The sequence below is a fragment of the Rhinatrema bivittatum genome, chromosome 19, assembly GCF_901001135.1.
Source record: "Rhinatrema bivittatum chromosome 19, aRhiBiv1.1, whole genome shotgun sequence".
NCBI lineage: Eukaryota > Metazoa > Chordata > Amphibia > Gymnophiona > Rhinatrematidae > Rhinatrema > Rhinatrema bivittatum.
Genome location: NC_042633.1, coordinates 11,196,056 through 11,212,687, shown reverse-complemented (window position 1 = coordinate 11,212,687; position 16,632 = coordinate 11,196,056).

Below are 16,632 nucleotides of genomic sequence, written 5' to 3'. Positions count from 1 at the left end.
CCATCTGGTCCAGGTAATTTGCTACTCTTTAGTTTGTCAGTCTGGCCTACTATATCTTCCAGGTTCACTGTGATTTGGTTCATTTTATTTGAGTCACCCCCCCCCCCCCCCTTGATAACCATCTATGGAAACAGTATCTCCCCAACATCCTCATTAGTAAACGCAGAAGCAAATAATTCATTTAGTCTTTCTGCAATAGCCTTATCTTCCCTAAGAGCCCCTTTAACCCCTCAGCCATCTACCAGTCCAATTGACTCCCTCATATGCTTCTTGCTTCAGATATCTATATATATATAAATGCCAAATCTTTCACTGACTCACTCACTTACTCATTACTAATTCTCCCACTTTACGAGTACCTACAAGGCTGAAATTTGGATCCATCATTCCCTATCATGTCCTTGGAAAAACTAACCACTTCTCACTTTCCTACATTCGATGGTTCATTCCAGTCATCAAATGCAACACCCCACCAGGGTCACATTGGGGTCACCAAAAAAAATGTTGAGTACTTTTCAGCTCCACTATTTGCTACATGTATACGATAGAGTGGCAAAAGCGAGGTGTTCCCCACATCCACATCCTCCTATGGCTGCGAGATCAGATCAAACCAGACCTCATTGATCAGGTGATCACTGCAGAGATTCCTGACCCTGAAGTTGACCCACTACTCCACCACTCCACCAAATCGTTAAGTCAACAATGCTTCATGGACCGTGTGGACTCCAAAACAGAAACTCTCCTTGCATGGTAAGCGGATCCTGCAGTAAGAAGTACCCCCGTCCGCTCATCAAAGAAACTCAGACAGGATATGACAGATACCCCCAGTACCTATGGCGTGCTCCTTCCGATGGCGGCCACACCGTCACCATCAATGGAGTCAAACTAGACAACAGCACACAGGATGATTTTGCCAAACAGCTCCTGTAGTCTGAGGTTCCAGCCTACTACATTTGGAAAAATAACCAGTTTGTTAGGAGGAAACAAGGACAGCGCATACCAGGCTACCCAGGAGTGAAAAAGGACCAAGTCCTCGGCAGAGTGTACACAGTCCACCCAAACAATTTGGAGTGCTATCATCTCAGGCTCTTGCTTCATGAGGTCAGAGGGCCCACAACCTTTCAATAACTTAAAACTGTCGCTGGTGTGCTACAACCAATATTCCAGTCTGCCTGTCAAGCACTGAGTCTGTTAAAAGATGATATGCACTGGGACAATACTCTCCAGGAAGCTGCACTCTCACATTCGCCATCTAGGATCCATCAGCTCTTCGCTATTATGTTGGTGCTCTGTCAAATGGAAAACCCCTTACCACTATGGGAAAAACATAAAGATAGTCTTTAGAGGATATTCGTGGGCAGCTGCAGAGGGAATCCCTCCAAGATATGTCCAAGAATGGTCATCCATAATCTATAACAAATGCCTCACCTTCCTTCAGGATTGTGTACTGGCTATAGGAGGTCAACCTCTTCACAAGTACGACTTGCCTGAGCCATCACACGAACATGAACACGCTGCAGCTAACCCCGACTATTTCAGAGAGCTGGCCTCTATGACTAGTTTCCTTTCAAATTCTCAGCCTTTCTTATCAATGTTTTACATTTAACTATGCTTTTTCCTATTTTCTTCAGATCTATCCTTCTTCCAGTTTTTGAAAGAAGATTTTTTTACCTAAATAGCATTTTTCATTTTGTTTTTTAACCAAGTGTTAGGCTTTCGTGGACCTTTGGCCCGAGGTGGAATTGGCGCTACCTGTGAGGTGAACCCCACAGGTCCCTACTGTTGGGAGGCAAGGCTGGACGGGAAGAAGAGGCAATCTGAGGCTTCATCAGTACCAGCCCCCATTCCCTGCAGGTTGAGCCCTTGGGTGCCGGGGCCGGCTGGTCTTAGGTGGCCTTTTGCATGGCTGGCCCCGAGGATGACCAGAGGAGGTAGAGCAGGGGTTGTACCGCAGGATGAAGGAGGGCCAGGTAAGGTAGGAGAGCAAAGGCCGAAAACGGGAGGCAGAGTCGGTACCGGTCTGAGGTCAAGGCAGGCGACTGAAGGCAAGGTCGGTTCCACTCCGAGGTCAGGGCAGGTGGCTGAAGGCAAGGTTGGTTACGGTCCGAGGTCAAGGCAGATAGGAGTGAAGGAAGATGTGGCCTGGAGGCCAGGGCCATAAGGACCGAAGCTGAGGCCGAAGTCCAGCCAAGGTCCATCAGGGAGGAGATGAGAAGCTCCTGAGAAGAAGGAGGAGGCTGGAGCCTGAAACGTAGGAAGGTTGACTAGAAGAACTTCTGGAAGGCGCACCAACACGGGAGGCCAGAAGCAGGCGGTCAGGAACTCATTGACAAGTTGTCTGGAGGACTTCCTTAAGTAGACCTGAGGCCATGATGTCATCTAGGGGGCTGGACCTGGTTTTCCTGCTGCGATCCCTTTAAGAGGCAGACAGACAGTATGCGTGTGCATTAGGGAGAATCCGGAGGTGTCGGTGTTGGCAGCATCTCAGCCTCCACGCAGCCGCGGAGAGGCCTGTGCTGGCAATGTGCGGTGTGGGTGCCCGGAGCGATGTCAGCTGTTGGATTGCAGGTAAGAGGAGATGGCCGCAGCCTGCTGGGGCTGACGGTGCTAACAGTACCCCTCCCTCTAGGCCCCCTCCTAGGAGGTCTAGGCTTCTGTGGGTAAGCAGCATGGAACTGCGCAATGAAGTCCTTGTCCAGGATATTCGATGAGGGTTCCCAGGAGTTTTCTTCAGGCCCAAAATTCTCCCAGGAGTGGAGATATTCCCAGCGTCGACCACATTTCCTAACATCCAGGAAGTCATGGACTTGATATGTGACGTCAGCTTTGGAAGAGAGGGGTTGTGGTTCAGGTGGTTTCTTTGAAGGCCAGGACAATACCAAGGGCTTCAAGAGGGATACGTGGAAGGAGTTATGAACCTTGAGCAAAGATGGTAGCTGGAGCTGATAGGAGACTGAACCCAGGTGGCTTAGTACCATGAATGGGCCAATGTAATGGGGGGCTAAGCGCATGGAAGGGAGCTTAAGGCAGATGTACCACGCGCTAAGCCACACTTTCTCACATGGTCTGAATTGCGGACTGGGCCTACGATGGGCATCTTAGAATCTTTTAGTAGTCTGCTCCGCAGCTGTTGAGTGAGGGTCCAAAGCTGGTATAGTTCCTTAGTGGTTAACTGAGCCACGGGAGAGGGCACTGCGATGGTAGCGTCGGAAGTGGTTGCTTGCCGTAGACTAACTGGAACGAGGACAAACCGGTAGTAGAGGATGGATGTGAGTTGAGTGCGAACTCTGCCCATGGAAGCAGTTCGGCCCAGTCATTTGCTTGGTGTTCACATAGGACCTTAGGAACTGCTTGAGGGTTCAATTTGTTCTTTCTGCCTGCCCATTGGTCTGGGGGTGATAAGCAGTGGTGAATTTGAGGGTGATATCGAACTTTTTGCATAGAGATCTCCAATACTTGGCAGTAAACTGAAAGCCTCGGTCTGAGAGAATGTACTTGAGAAGGCCATGAAGCCGAAAGATGTGGTGAACAAAAAGCTGGGCTAGCTGAGGAGCTGAAAAAAGACCAGGCAGGTTAACAAAGTGTGCCATTTTTTAAAATTGGTCCACTATCACCCAGATGGTGGTATTGCCCTTATACGGAGGGAGGTCGATGATAAAATCAGTTGAGATATGGGTCCAGGGTTCACTGGGAGTAGGCAGCGCTTGAAGTAGACCCCAAGGATTCTTGTGATAGGCGCAAATGTGGCAGGATTCTACATAGGATTGGATGTCCTTTTTCATGGTAGGCTACCAGTAGTATTGTTGAAGAGATGTCAGTGTCCGAGGTTGACCAGGATGTCCTGCGATCCTGGAGTCATGGGACCAGTGAAGGACTTTGTTTCAGAGTCGGCAAGATACCAGAGTCTTCCTAGGCGAAACAGGCATAGTGGCGGCTAGGAGGATTCTAGCAGGTTCAATGATATGTTGAGGGGGGTTCTGGCTTGTCCTCAACATCAAATGACCAGGAAAGGGTGTCTGCCCTTTGGTTTTTACTAGCAGGGCGATAGTGGAGCATGAAGTTGAACCACATGTAGAAAAGGGCCCAGCGCACTTGCCGAGGATTGAGGCGTTGAGCCCGATGTAAATACTCCAAATTCTTGTGATCCATATAGATGGTAATTTGGTGTTGGGCACCATCCAACCATGGGCACCATTCTTCGAAAGCCAGTTTGATGGTGAGCAGCTCCTTGTCACCAATGGGATAACTCCGTTCTGCTGGGGAGAACTGTCTTGAGAAAAAGGAGCATGGGTGAAGGGTATTGTGGTGGAGTATTGGCTTAAGACTGCTCCTACCCCTTCGGAGGAGGCATCCACCTCAACAATGAAAGGGTGCATGGGTTCGGGATGGCAGAGGCATGGCTCACTGAGGAATGTGACCTTTAAGTTTAAAAATTGCTGCGACTGCTTCAGGAGGCCATTGTTTGGGGTTGGCCCCTTTATGAGTTAGGGCAGTGAGCGAAGCCACCAAGGTGGAGTAATTATGGATAAAGGAACTGTAGTAGTTAGCAAAACCCAGAAACCTTTGCAGCGGGTGTAGACCTGAGGGCTGAGGACAGTCTTGAATTCCTTTGAACATCTCGGAATGCATAAGTAAACCCAGACTGGACACCACATATTCTAGAAAGGGTACTGTCTCCTTTTCGAAAGAGCATTTTTCAAGCTTGGCATAGAGCTGGTTCTCATGTAGTCACCGCAGCACTCGAGCGACGTCCTTGCGGTGCGTTTGAAGGTCCTTGGAAAAGACTAATATGTCATCCAGGTAAATCACGACACAATCGTATAACATGTCTTGGAACACCTCATTCATCAGGTTTTGGAAGACGGCTGTGGCATTGCAGAGTCAGAAAGGCATCACGAGATATTCATAATGCCCATCCCAGGTGTTGAAAGCCATCTTCCATTCATCACCTTCTTTAATGCGGACCAGGTTATACACCCCTCTGAGGTCTAGTTTAGAGAATATCCTGGCTCCTTGGAGCCGGTCAAAAGGCTCTGAAATGAGCAGCAGTGGGTAGCGATCTTTGAGGGTTATGGCATTTAGACCACAGTAATCAATGTGTGGATGGAGGTTTCCATCCTTCTTACCAACAAAAAAGAATCCAGCTCTTGTCGAAGATGTAGAATAGTGTATGAATCCCTTGGTGAGTTTCTCGTGGATATAGTCCATCATGACTCGAGTCTCGGCAGGAGATAATGGGTAGGTATGGCCTCGGGGGGCTCTGAGTTTGGCAGCATGTTGTTGGTGCAGTCAAAAGTCCAATGAGGAGGTAGGGTGTCTATTGCGTCTTTGGAGAAGATGTCAGCAAAGGCTGCATACTGAGGTGGTAGACCAGGTAACAGGGTAGTCATGGTGGCGCAGTACAGGGGCGTGACCAGTTCAAGGCACATGGAGTGACGTGCTGGACCCCAGGTGGAAAGTTGCATCGTAGACCAAATGAACTGTGGAAGAGTGTTTTTGTAGCCATGGTAGCCCCGGAACTACCGGGTGTATGGCCCGGTCCAGAACATGGAAGGAGAGGGGCTCTATGTGAAGTGCCCCAGTATGGACTGTAAGTGGGTCAGTGGTAAGGATCACCCAAACCTGGCAAGGGATCCTCCTGGATAGAAGAGAGCACCAGGAGAACTAGAGAATGATTGACTGGAATGTGGAAATGTTCCACTAACTGTTTCATGATGAAATTGCCTCCAGCCCCGGTGTCCACTAGGGCTAAGGTGTGAAAATTATGAATGCCCACCGTGAGGGATACAGGCAGGGTTAGTGGAAGAGAAGGTGAAGTGAGGCCTAGGAAGAGTCCTCTTACCGAACCTAGGCCCTGGAGTTTCCCCGTATTACCGGAGAGGAGGCTAGGACATGACCCGCTTCCCTGCAATAGAGGCAGAGGCCGGACTGCTTGAGTCGAAGGCATTCTTTGGTCGAGAGCTTCCTGCGACCCAGTTGCATGGGCTCTTCGCCGGTCGCCCCTGGGGCGGTAGAGGGCTCCATGGGCGAAGTAAATGCCAGGGATGTCTGTGAGATGGGGCCTGCCTCTTGGAGAGCTGTGCTTCACGGGAACGTTTCTGAAGGTGCTGGTCAATGCATCCAGTAAGGTCAATGAGCGAGTCTAGGGAGCTGGGCAACTCGCATGCCGTGAGTTCATCCTTTATCCTCGGGCTTGGTCCTTCGAGGAAGATGGCCCAGGGGCAGCCAGCATCCCAGTGGAGTTCGGAAGAAAGAGTTCAGAACTCGATAACATAGTCAGCGAGAGGTCGGGATCCTTGGCGCAAGTGTAGCAAGGTTGACTTGGAGACCCTCGTGCCTTGCTGGGTCAACAAAGACCGTCTGGAAATGGGTTAGAAAGCTGGTCAAGTCCCGTAGAACTGGATCTGCGTGTTCCCACAGCAGTGAGGCCCAGGCCAGCGCTCTCCCATCCAAGAGGGAGAGGATGTAGGTGGTCTTCATTATATCCTCAGGAAAGAGGGTCGGTTGTAGGCAAAAGTGCATATTGCACTGGTTCAAAAAGCCGCGGCACAGCTGGGGATCTCCCAAGTAGCACAGAGATGCAGGCAGAGGAATCACCAATTGGTTAGGTGGCATGGGAGCCAAGTAGCTGGGCGTAGGGAACGTTGGAGCGGACGTGGAGGGCCCCGAGTTGAGGCAGAGACTTAGATTCTCCACTGCCGATGCCAAGGTCTCCAAGGCCTTTTGCTGCTCCAAGATTTTTTTCAGACAGTTAAACAAGATTTTTTGAAAATTTATAGATCCACATCAAGTGTAGGTATTGAATTTAAAGATAGAAGCAACATAGATATTCATCAAATAAATAAATAAATTTTTATATTTACAGCGACAGAGCAGTATTCTGCTCTTGATTTGATCATAATTGAGTAGATCGCTGTTTTCAGTGGTGGTTATATAGAACCAAAATTTTTTGGGCCAGGCCCGGAATGGCCTGAAGAGCGGAAGCCTCCACTGGGTCCAAGGACTTGGCAATCTGTTAGGCTTTCAGCTACCCTTGGCTCGAGGTGGAATTGGTGCTACATATGGGGTTCCCCACAGTCGGGAGGCGAGGCCGGATGGGAAGCAGAGGCAAGCTGAGGCTTCACCAGTTCCAGCCCTCGTTCCCCGCAGGTTGAGCACTTGGGTGCCAGGGCCGGCTGGTCTTAGGTGGCCTTCTTCGTGGCTGGTCCCGAGGACGGCCAGAGGAGGTAGAGCAGGAACTGGACCGCAGGATGAAGGAGGGTCAGGTAAGGTAGGAGAGCAAAGGCCGAAAATGGGAGATAGTGTCGGTACCGGTCCGAGGTCAAAGCAGGTGGCTGGAAGCAAGGTTGATTCCGGTCCGAGGTCAGGGCAGGCGGCTGAAGGCAAGGTTGGTTCCGGTCCGAGGTCAGGGCAGGCAGCTGAAGGCAAGGTCAGTTCCAGTCTGAGGTCAAGGCAGGCGGCTGATGGCAAGGTCGGTTCCAGTCTGAGGTCAAAGCAAATAGGAGTGAAGGAAGATGTGGCCCGGAGGCCAGGGCCATGAGGACCAAAGCCAAGGCCGAGGTCCAGCCAAGTACCCTCAAGGAGGAGATGAGAAGTTCCTGAGAAGGAGGAGGAGGCTGGAGCACGAGACGTAGGAACACTTACTAGAAGAACTTCTGGAAGGTGTACCAACACAGGAGGCCAGAAGCAGGTGGTCAGGAACTCATTGCCAAGTCATCTGGGTGGTCTGGAGGACTTCCTTAATTAGTCCTGAGACCGTGATATCATCTAGGGGGCTGGACCTGGTTTTTCTGCTGCGGCCCCTTTAAGAGGCGGAGAGACAACACGCACATGTGCGCTAGGGTGAGTCCAGAGGCATTGGCGGCGTCTTTGCCTACTCACTAGGGATGTGAATCGTTTTTTGACGATTTAAAATATCGTCCGATATATTTTAAATCGTCAAAAATCGTTAGGGCCACGATACAATACCAATTCCCCCGATTTATCGTTAAAAAATCGTAAATCGGGGGAAGGGGGAGGGCAGGAAAACCGGCACACTAAAACCCCCTAAAACCCACCCCCGACCCTTTAAATTAAATCCCCCACCCTCCCGAACCCCCCCCCAAATGCTTTAAATTACCTGGGGATCCAGCGGTGGTCCAGAACGGCGGCGGTCCGGAACAGCCCCCTCAATTGAATCCTTTTGTCTTCAGCCGGCGCCATTTTCCAAAATGGCCGCCGCAAAATGGCGGCGGCCATAGACAAAAACGATTCGACACAGGAGGTCGTTCCGGACCCCCGCTGGACTTTTGGCAAGTCTTGTGGGGGTCAGGAGGCCCCCCCAAGCTGGCCAAAAGTTTCTGGGAGTCCAGCGGGGTTCAGGAAGCGATTTCTTGCCGCAAATCGTTTTCCGTACGGAAAATGGCGCCGGCAGGAGATCGACTGCAGGAGGTCGTTCAGCGGGGGTTCTGAACGACCTCCTGCAGTCGATCTCCTGCCGGCGCCATTTTCCGTACGGAAAACGATTCGCGGCAAGAAATCGCTTCTTGAACCCCGCTGGACTCCCAGAAACTTTTGGCCAGCTTGGGGGGGGCCTCCTGACCCCCACAAGACTTGCCAAAAGTCCAGCAGGGGTCCGGAACGACCTCCTGCGTCGAATCATTTTTGTCTATGGCCGTCGCCATTTTGCGGCGGCCATTTTGCAAAATGGCGCCGGCTGAAGACAAAATGATTCAATTGAGGGGGCCGTTCCGGACCGCCGCCGTTCTGGACCACCAGGTAATTTAAAGCATTTGGGGGGGGTTCGGGAGGGTGGGGGATTTAATTTAAAGGGTCGGGGGTGGGTTTTAGGGGGTTGGCTCACAATTTTAACGATTTTTCACGATATTTTTAAAACCCAAACGGCAACAATACGATTCCCTCCCCCTCCCAGCCGAAATCGATCGTTAAGACGATCGAGGACACGATTCACATCTCTACTACTCACGGCTGTGGGGAGGCCAGTGCTAGTGGTGTGCAGAGACAGTGGCTTAGGTGCCCTGAGGGATGCTGGCTGTTGGGTCACGGGTAAGAGGAGGTGCCCGCAGCCTGCTGGGGCTGACGGCGCTAACACCAAGCTGGCAATCATTTGGCCTTCCTTCCAGCATTCTTAATGCATAGAATATATCTGGACTGTGCTTCTAGGATGGTATTTTTAAACAATTTCCATGCCTTTTGTACACTCATAACCATTGTAGCTGCACCTTTCAGTTTTTTCTGTCTTCTTCGTTTTGTCAGTCTCCCTTTTGAAATTTTAGTGCTAGCACTATAGATTTACTTATTGGCCCCTACAGTCACTAATTCAAAAGTATTCATGATAAGCTCTGTATTGCCAAGTGGTCCCACCACCGTTAACTCTCTCAACAAATCTTGCATTTCACTATAATTAGATCTAAAATATCTCAGTCTTGTTGGTTCCTGAACCAAATGTTCCATATAGCAGTCATTTATTATGCTAACAATATTCGACCTATGTCCTTGGAACAACTATACAAGAATAGACTCTTGGGTAAGTGGGTAGGGCTGAAGAGAATGAAAAAACTCCCTTATATTCAAGTCTCTTTTAAAATCCCTTTAAAAAACGTAACAAAGATTAAAAAAAAAAAAAAAAAAAAAAAACAAAACCCAGAAAAAGATTCTAAACAGATTTTTGAAAGAGAAAGATTGAAACCCAAGCCAGTATAGACTAATAGACAGAAACTGAAATCAGGAATTTGCAAGCAATATATTTTGGCAAAGTTAAAATAAAATTCCAGAAACTAAGGTTCATTTTTAAAATGTATTAATCACTTAAGCAAAAGCCCTAAGCAATGTACAATATAGACATTCATAATAATAAAAAAGAAAAAACACAAGTAAACAAGAATGCAATAAGACTATAACAAACATCTGCAAATGCATTACTATCACTGAAAAAATAACCTATCCAAGCTGCAAAGCTAGATTGTTGTATAGATCATTCAACAAAAACCTAGTGTTTTCAAGTATAATTGTTATTCAGATTCAGCTTTCATTGAATTTCTCAAAAAGGTTTTCTCACATGAGCTTCTTTAAAAAAAAAAAAAAAAGTATAATTTTTTAATTTTTTAATTTTGAGAGGAAAGGACCTCAGCACTGGTTGAAAACATCATGAACTGAATTCAAGTCCAGTAGTTGCAATCTTGGGTCAAAAACCTCTTACTTTTATTATATTTATTAAATGTCCAAAACCTATCTTTATTATTTATAATTCTCCTTGATTACTAAAATCTTCTCTTTCTGATTCATATCCTCTTCAAAAATCATACTAAATAATTCTTAATCAAAGCCCCTTGCTCCGTCCCCTGGACCACCCCCTTTTCAGGCCCCGGCACGTACTCGATTCCCAGGGTTTACGCTCATGGCCGAGCCCATTTGAAAATCGGCCTGGCGCGCATAAGGCCTAGCCACGCACATCGGGGTTTTAAAATCTGGCCAAATCAAGTGGGCATTTTCCAGGTTGATCAGATACAGCCAAGAATCAACATATATAACGATTGAACTTTTAGCTAAAGAAAAAATAGGCTGTATTGCCTTGATTAAGAATTATATAATATGATTTTTGAAGAGGATATAAATCAGAAAGAGAAGATTTTAGTAATTAAGAAGAATTATAAATAATAAAGAGAAGTATGGGACTTTTAATAAATATAATAAAAGTGAGAGGTTTTTGACCCATGATAGCAAACTACTGGACTTGAATTCAGTTCATGATGTTTTCAACCAGTGTTGAGGTCCTTTCCTCTCAAAATTAAAAAATTATTAATTTATTTACTTTTTTTTTTTAAAGAAGCTCATGTTGTGTAGATCTTAACATACTCAGACATTCTCTGAAGGTGATGATTCAGAGGAACTAAAGCTAATAACTATGAAACTTGAAGCGGCAATGGATCAACTGCAAAAACAAAAGGGTAGCAAATCACCAGTGCCTGATAGTATTCACCATAGAGATCTAAAAGAACTCAAATATGGTATTGTGGATGTATTGCTAGTAATATGTAAATTATCATTAAATTCAGCTACTGTGCCTGAAGAGAGGAGTGTGGCCAGTTTAATTCCAATTTTTAAAAAGGGGTTTGGGGGTGCAGCAGGAAACTATAGACCAGTGAGCCTGAGATTGGTACAGAGGAAGCTGATAGAAACTATTCTTAAAAACAAAAATACTAGGCAAATAGATAAGCATTTTGCAAAAGGAAGTTTTGTTTTACCAATCTACTAGAATGTTTTGAAGTGCAAATAAGCGTGTGGATAAGGGCGAGCAGATAGATATAGTGCATCCAGATTTTCAGAAGGCATTTGACAACTTCCCTCATAAGAGACTCCTCATGAAATTTAAAAAGTCATGGGATGGAGCCAATATCCTACTGAAGACTGGTAACTGGTTGAAAGACAAGAAAGAGAGAGTTGGACTAAATGGTCAATTTTCTCAATTGAGAGAGGAGATTTATTAATGATAAGGAAGAGGGAGCCATGAAGATGACAAAAATTATTCAAAATACAAGCAGAATGTGAGCCGATGCAGGGTGTCCTTGTGAGACTGCAGGACAGGGCATCTAAATGGCATATGACATTCATTCAGTGTGGACAAGAGCAGAATGATGCATATGGAGAAAAATTCCTTATGATTCATACACAATGTCTGGTTTTGCATTAGGAATTACCACTCAGCATTGCAATAGGATCTTGGAGTTCATGTGGAAAGCAGATTGATATCATCAGCTCAGTGTGTGGCACCAAGTCAAAAAAACCAAAAACAAATGGAAAGCAAAAAATAGTTCAGAAAGTAAAAGGGAACAAAACAGAGAATAAAATAATACCTCTGTATCAATCTATTGTGTGACGGGACTTTCAGTATTGTGTTCAATTCTGGTCTCCTCATCTCAAGAGAGATGTAGCAGTGCTAGAACAAGTGCAGAGAAGGACAACAAAATGTTAAGGGGGATGGAAGGGCTCCCTTACAAGGAAAAGCTTGGCAGGCCAGCGCTCTTCAGCTTGAAGCAGGGACCTCTGAGAGGGGATATGACAGAAGCTTACAAAATTATGGGAACAGCAATATGCTCTATCAAACAATATTAGGAATGGATTTTCAGAAGGATTTTCAGAAGTCTCTTTTTTATTTTTATTTGTTTTAGATTTTTCTATTCTGCTTTTCACACTTTTCTTAGTGCTTCAAAGCGGATTACATTCAGGTAATTATAAGGACTCCTCAGGAAACTGGAGTCCTGGAATAGGAGGCAAAGTCTTGCTGTGGATAGGTAATGGGTTTCCAGATAAGAAACAAAAATTTGGACTAAATGGACAGTTTTTCCAATGAAAAGAGGTAAACAGTGGAGCACAAAAGGGATTTATACTGGGACGAGCATTGTTTAACTTAATTTAGAAATGATCTGGAAAAAGGAGCAATGAACGAGGTGACAAATGACACAAAAATAATCAAAACAGTTAAAACACAAACAAACTGTTAGGATACACAGAACAACCTTGCCAGACTCGAGAGCTGGGCATCTAAATACAGATACAACTGAATACAAAGTGAAGCACTTAGGGAAAAATAATTCTAACTGCAGGTACACAATGCTGGATTCTGTATTAGGAATCACCACCCAGGGAAAGGATCCTGCTTTGTCATTGTCGACAATATGTTGAAATTTTCAGCTTACTGCGTGGTGGTATTCAAAAAAGCAAAGAAAATGTTAGGAATTTTTGGAAGGCACTGAAGAATAAAATGGAGGTCATCATAATGCTGCCATACAGATCTATGGTGCATCCACAACATGATACTTCCCCTGCACAATTAAGTTGTGGAATTTGTTATAAGAGGGTGTGGTCAAGGCATAGCTAACCTGGAAGAAAAGTCCATTAGCAATTATTAGCCAGGTAGACTTGGGAAAGTCACTGTTTACCCCAGGGTGAAAGCAACAAGAAATGTTTCTATTCTGTGGGTTCTGCCTGGAACTTCCTAGAGATCTAGATTGGCCTTTGTTGGGGGAACAGCCATTCTGGGCTCAATGCACCTTTGGTCTGAACTAGCATGGCTGTTCTTATGTTCTAGAGGACATTCCTCAAAATCATAAGAACATAAGAAATTGTCATGCCAGGTCAGACCAAGGGTCCATCAAACCCAGCATCCTGTTTCCAACAGAGACCAACCTAGGCCACAAGAACCTGGGAACTACCCAATTACCAAGAAGATCCTATGCTATTGATGCCAGTAATAGCAGAGGCCATTCCCTAAGTCAACTTGATTAATTGCAGTTAATGGACTTCTCCTCCAAGAGCGTATCCAAACCTTTTTTGAACCCAGCTACACTACCTGCACTAACCACATCCTCTGGCAACAAATTCCAGAGCTTAATTGTGCATTGAGTGAAAAATAATTTTCTCCGATTAGTCTTAAATATGCTACCTGCTAACTTCTATTATCTGAAAGTGTAAATAACTGATTCACATCTACTCGATCAAGACCTCTCATGATTTTAAAGACCTCTATCATATCCTCCCTCAGCCAACTCTTCTCCAAGCTGAACAGCCCTAACCTCTTCAGCCATTCCTCATAGGGGAGTTGTTCCATCCCCCTTATCATATTGGTTGCCCTTCTCTGTACCTTCTCCATCACAACTATATTTTTTTGAGGTGCGGTGACCAGAATTGAACACAGTATTCAAGGTGTGGTCTCACCATGGAGCGATACAGAGGAATTATGACATTTTCCGTTTTATTAACCATTCCCTTCCTAATAATCCCTAACATTGTGTTTGCTTTTTTGACTTCAGCAGCACACCGATCTGATGATTTTAAAGTATTATCCACTATGATGCCTAGATCTCTTTCTTGGGTGGTAGCTCCTAATATGGAACCTATCATTGTGTAACTACAGCAAGGGTTATTTTTCCCTATATGCATCACCTTGCACTTATCCACATTAAATTTCATCTGCCATTTGGATGCCCAATCTTCCAGTCTCACTTTCATTTAACTACTCTGAATAATTTTGTATCATCCGCAAATTTGATAACCTCACTTGTCATTTTCCTTTCCAGATCATTTATTTATTTATTATTTATTTTTAGATTTATATTACGCTTTTCACACTTTTTTCAGCACTTCAAAGTGGATTACATTCAGGTACTGGAGGTATTTTCTTATCCCCAGAGGGCTTACAATCTAAGGCCTGGATTCACCATTCTATCGCAGAATGGTGAATCCAGCGAAAATGGGGGGCAGGCCTGTGAAAGCCAGCAGCCTTCGCTCCACCGCAGTGTTTTTGCTGCCGGCTTTTGCACTCAATAGCGCCACCGTGAAAGGTGGTGCTACTGGGTGCACTACTTGTGACGATAACATTACTAACCTTATCGCCGCCAGCAAAGACACTGCAAAGTCTGCCTCCTCACCGCCCCCCAGCATGCTATAGCACGTGAAAAGGCCCTTTTCACGTGCTATAGAGGCTTGTCGCACGAGATAAGCCTTTGAAAATGACCCCCTAAGTTTGCACCTGAGGCAAAGGCGGGCAAAGTGACTTGCCCAAGGTCACAAGGAGCAACAGCAGGATTCAAACCCTGGTCTCCTGGTTCTTAGCCCACTGCTCTAACAACTAGGCTACTCCTCTACTCCTTTATCATTTATATCATTTATAAACATATTGAATTATAAATATATTGAATATAAATGTATATCATTTATAAATATATTGAAAAGCACTGGTCCAAGTACAGATCCCTGAGGCACTCCACTGTTTACCCTTTTCCACTGAGTAAATTGACCATTTAATCCTACTCTCTGCTTCCTGTCTTGTAACCAGTTTGTAATCCACGAAAGGACCTCGCCTCCTATCCCATGACATTTTAGTTTTCTTAGAAACCTCTCATGAGGGACTTTGTCAAACGCCTTCTGAAAATCCAAATACACCACATCTACCGGTTCTCCTTTATCCATATGTTTATTAACCCCTTCAAAAAAATGAAGCAGATGTGTTAGGCAAGACTTCCCTTGGGTAAATCTATGTTGACTGTGTTCCATTAAACCATGTCTTTCTATATGCTCTACGATTTTGATCTTGAGAATAGTTTCCACTATTTTTCCCGGCACTGAAGTCAGACTCACTGGTCTATAGTTACCCGGATCACCCCTGGAGCCTTTTGTAAATATTGGGGTTACATTGGCCACCCTCCAGTCTTCAGGTACAATGGATGATTTCAATGACAAGTTACACATTTTAACTAATAGATCAGAAATTTCATTTTTGAGTTCCTTCAGTACCCTAGGATGCATACCATCCGATCCAGGTGATTTGCTACTCTTTAGTTTGTCAATCTGGCCTACTACATCTTCCAGGTTCACAGTGATTTCATTCAGTTCGTCTGACTCATCACCCCTGAAAACCACCTCCGGAACTGGTATCTCCCCAACACCCTCATTAGTAAACACGGAAGCAAAGAATTCATTTAGGGCCTCATTTGCGATAAATTCGCAAATCGCATTAACAGCTGTTAACGCGATTTAGTCATTTGGTATTCAGGGGCGGAGTATATGTAAAGCGGGAACCTGTGTATCGTGTGCGGCGAAACAGCCGCAGTGTTAGCGCGGCTGCTAACTACAACTCCAACTTCGCGTTATGGACTGCGCTACGGGCCAGAAAAGGATTATCACCATCCACAATAGTTCCGGACAGGCTGAGAGAGAGAGAGAGAGAGAGAGAGGCAGACAGAGAGAGAGAGAGAGAGAGAGAGGAAGAGAGAGAGAGAGAGAGAGAGAGAGAGAGAGAGAGAGAGAGACTTACTATAGTGCCTATGCCCTACATAGGTATTTGAATCCCTATGGGAGGGCCACCTACTAACTCGGGGTGGGGATTAGGTATGAGCGTCGGGGGTTGGGGGCCACTTTCGCATTCCACATGAGACCTATGGACAGAACAGTGGTCTCTAGTGCAGATTTGCTGGCCGTCGGAGTGAGGACGCTCACTCCAAGAGGAGATTTGGCCAACATTCTCTCCACCTAGCATGTTGTTGCCCAGGTAGAGTGTCCATCAAGCTAGGTAGAGAGAACGTTGCCCAAACCACTTCTTGGAGTGAGCGTCCTCACTCCGACGGCCAGCAAATCTGCACTAGAGACCACTGTTCTGTCCGTAGGTCTCATGTGGAATGCGAAAGTGGCCCCCAACCCCCGACGCTCATACCTAATCCCCACCCCGAGTTAGTAGGTGGCCCTCCCATAGGGATTCAAATACCTATGTAGGGCATAGGCACTATAGTAAGTCTCTCTCTCTCTCTCTCTCTCTCTCTCTCTCTCTCTCTCTCATCTCTCTCTCTCTCTCTCTCCTCTCTCTCGTCTCTCTCTCTCTCTCTCCTCTCTCTCCTCCCCCCCCCCCCCCCAGGAGCCTGAAACAGGCTGTCTGGGACTATCGTGGCCTGTGATGCTTGACAACCAGCAAATATTGTGCACGGTGATAAACGACTGAAAGAATCATCGTGCACTGGGAAAACATTGCTGCACGTGATGTTTCCCCACTGCACGAAAGAAGCCTCATTTGCATTGGTAACACCCCCTAATGTGTTACCAATGCAATATTGGAAAATAAGGCCCTTAGTCTTTCTGCTATGG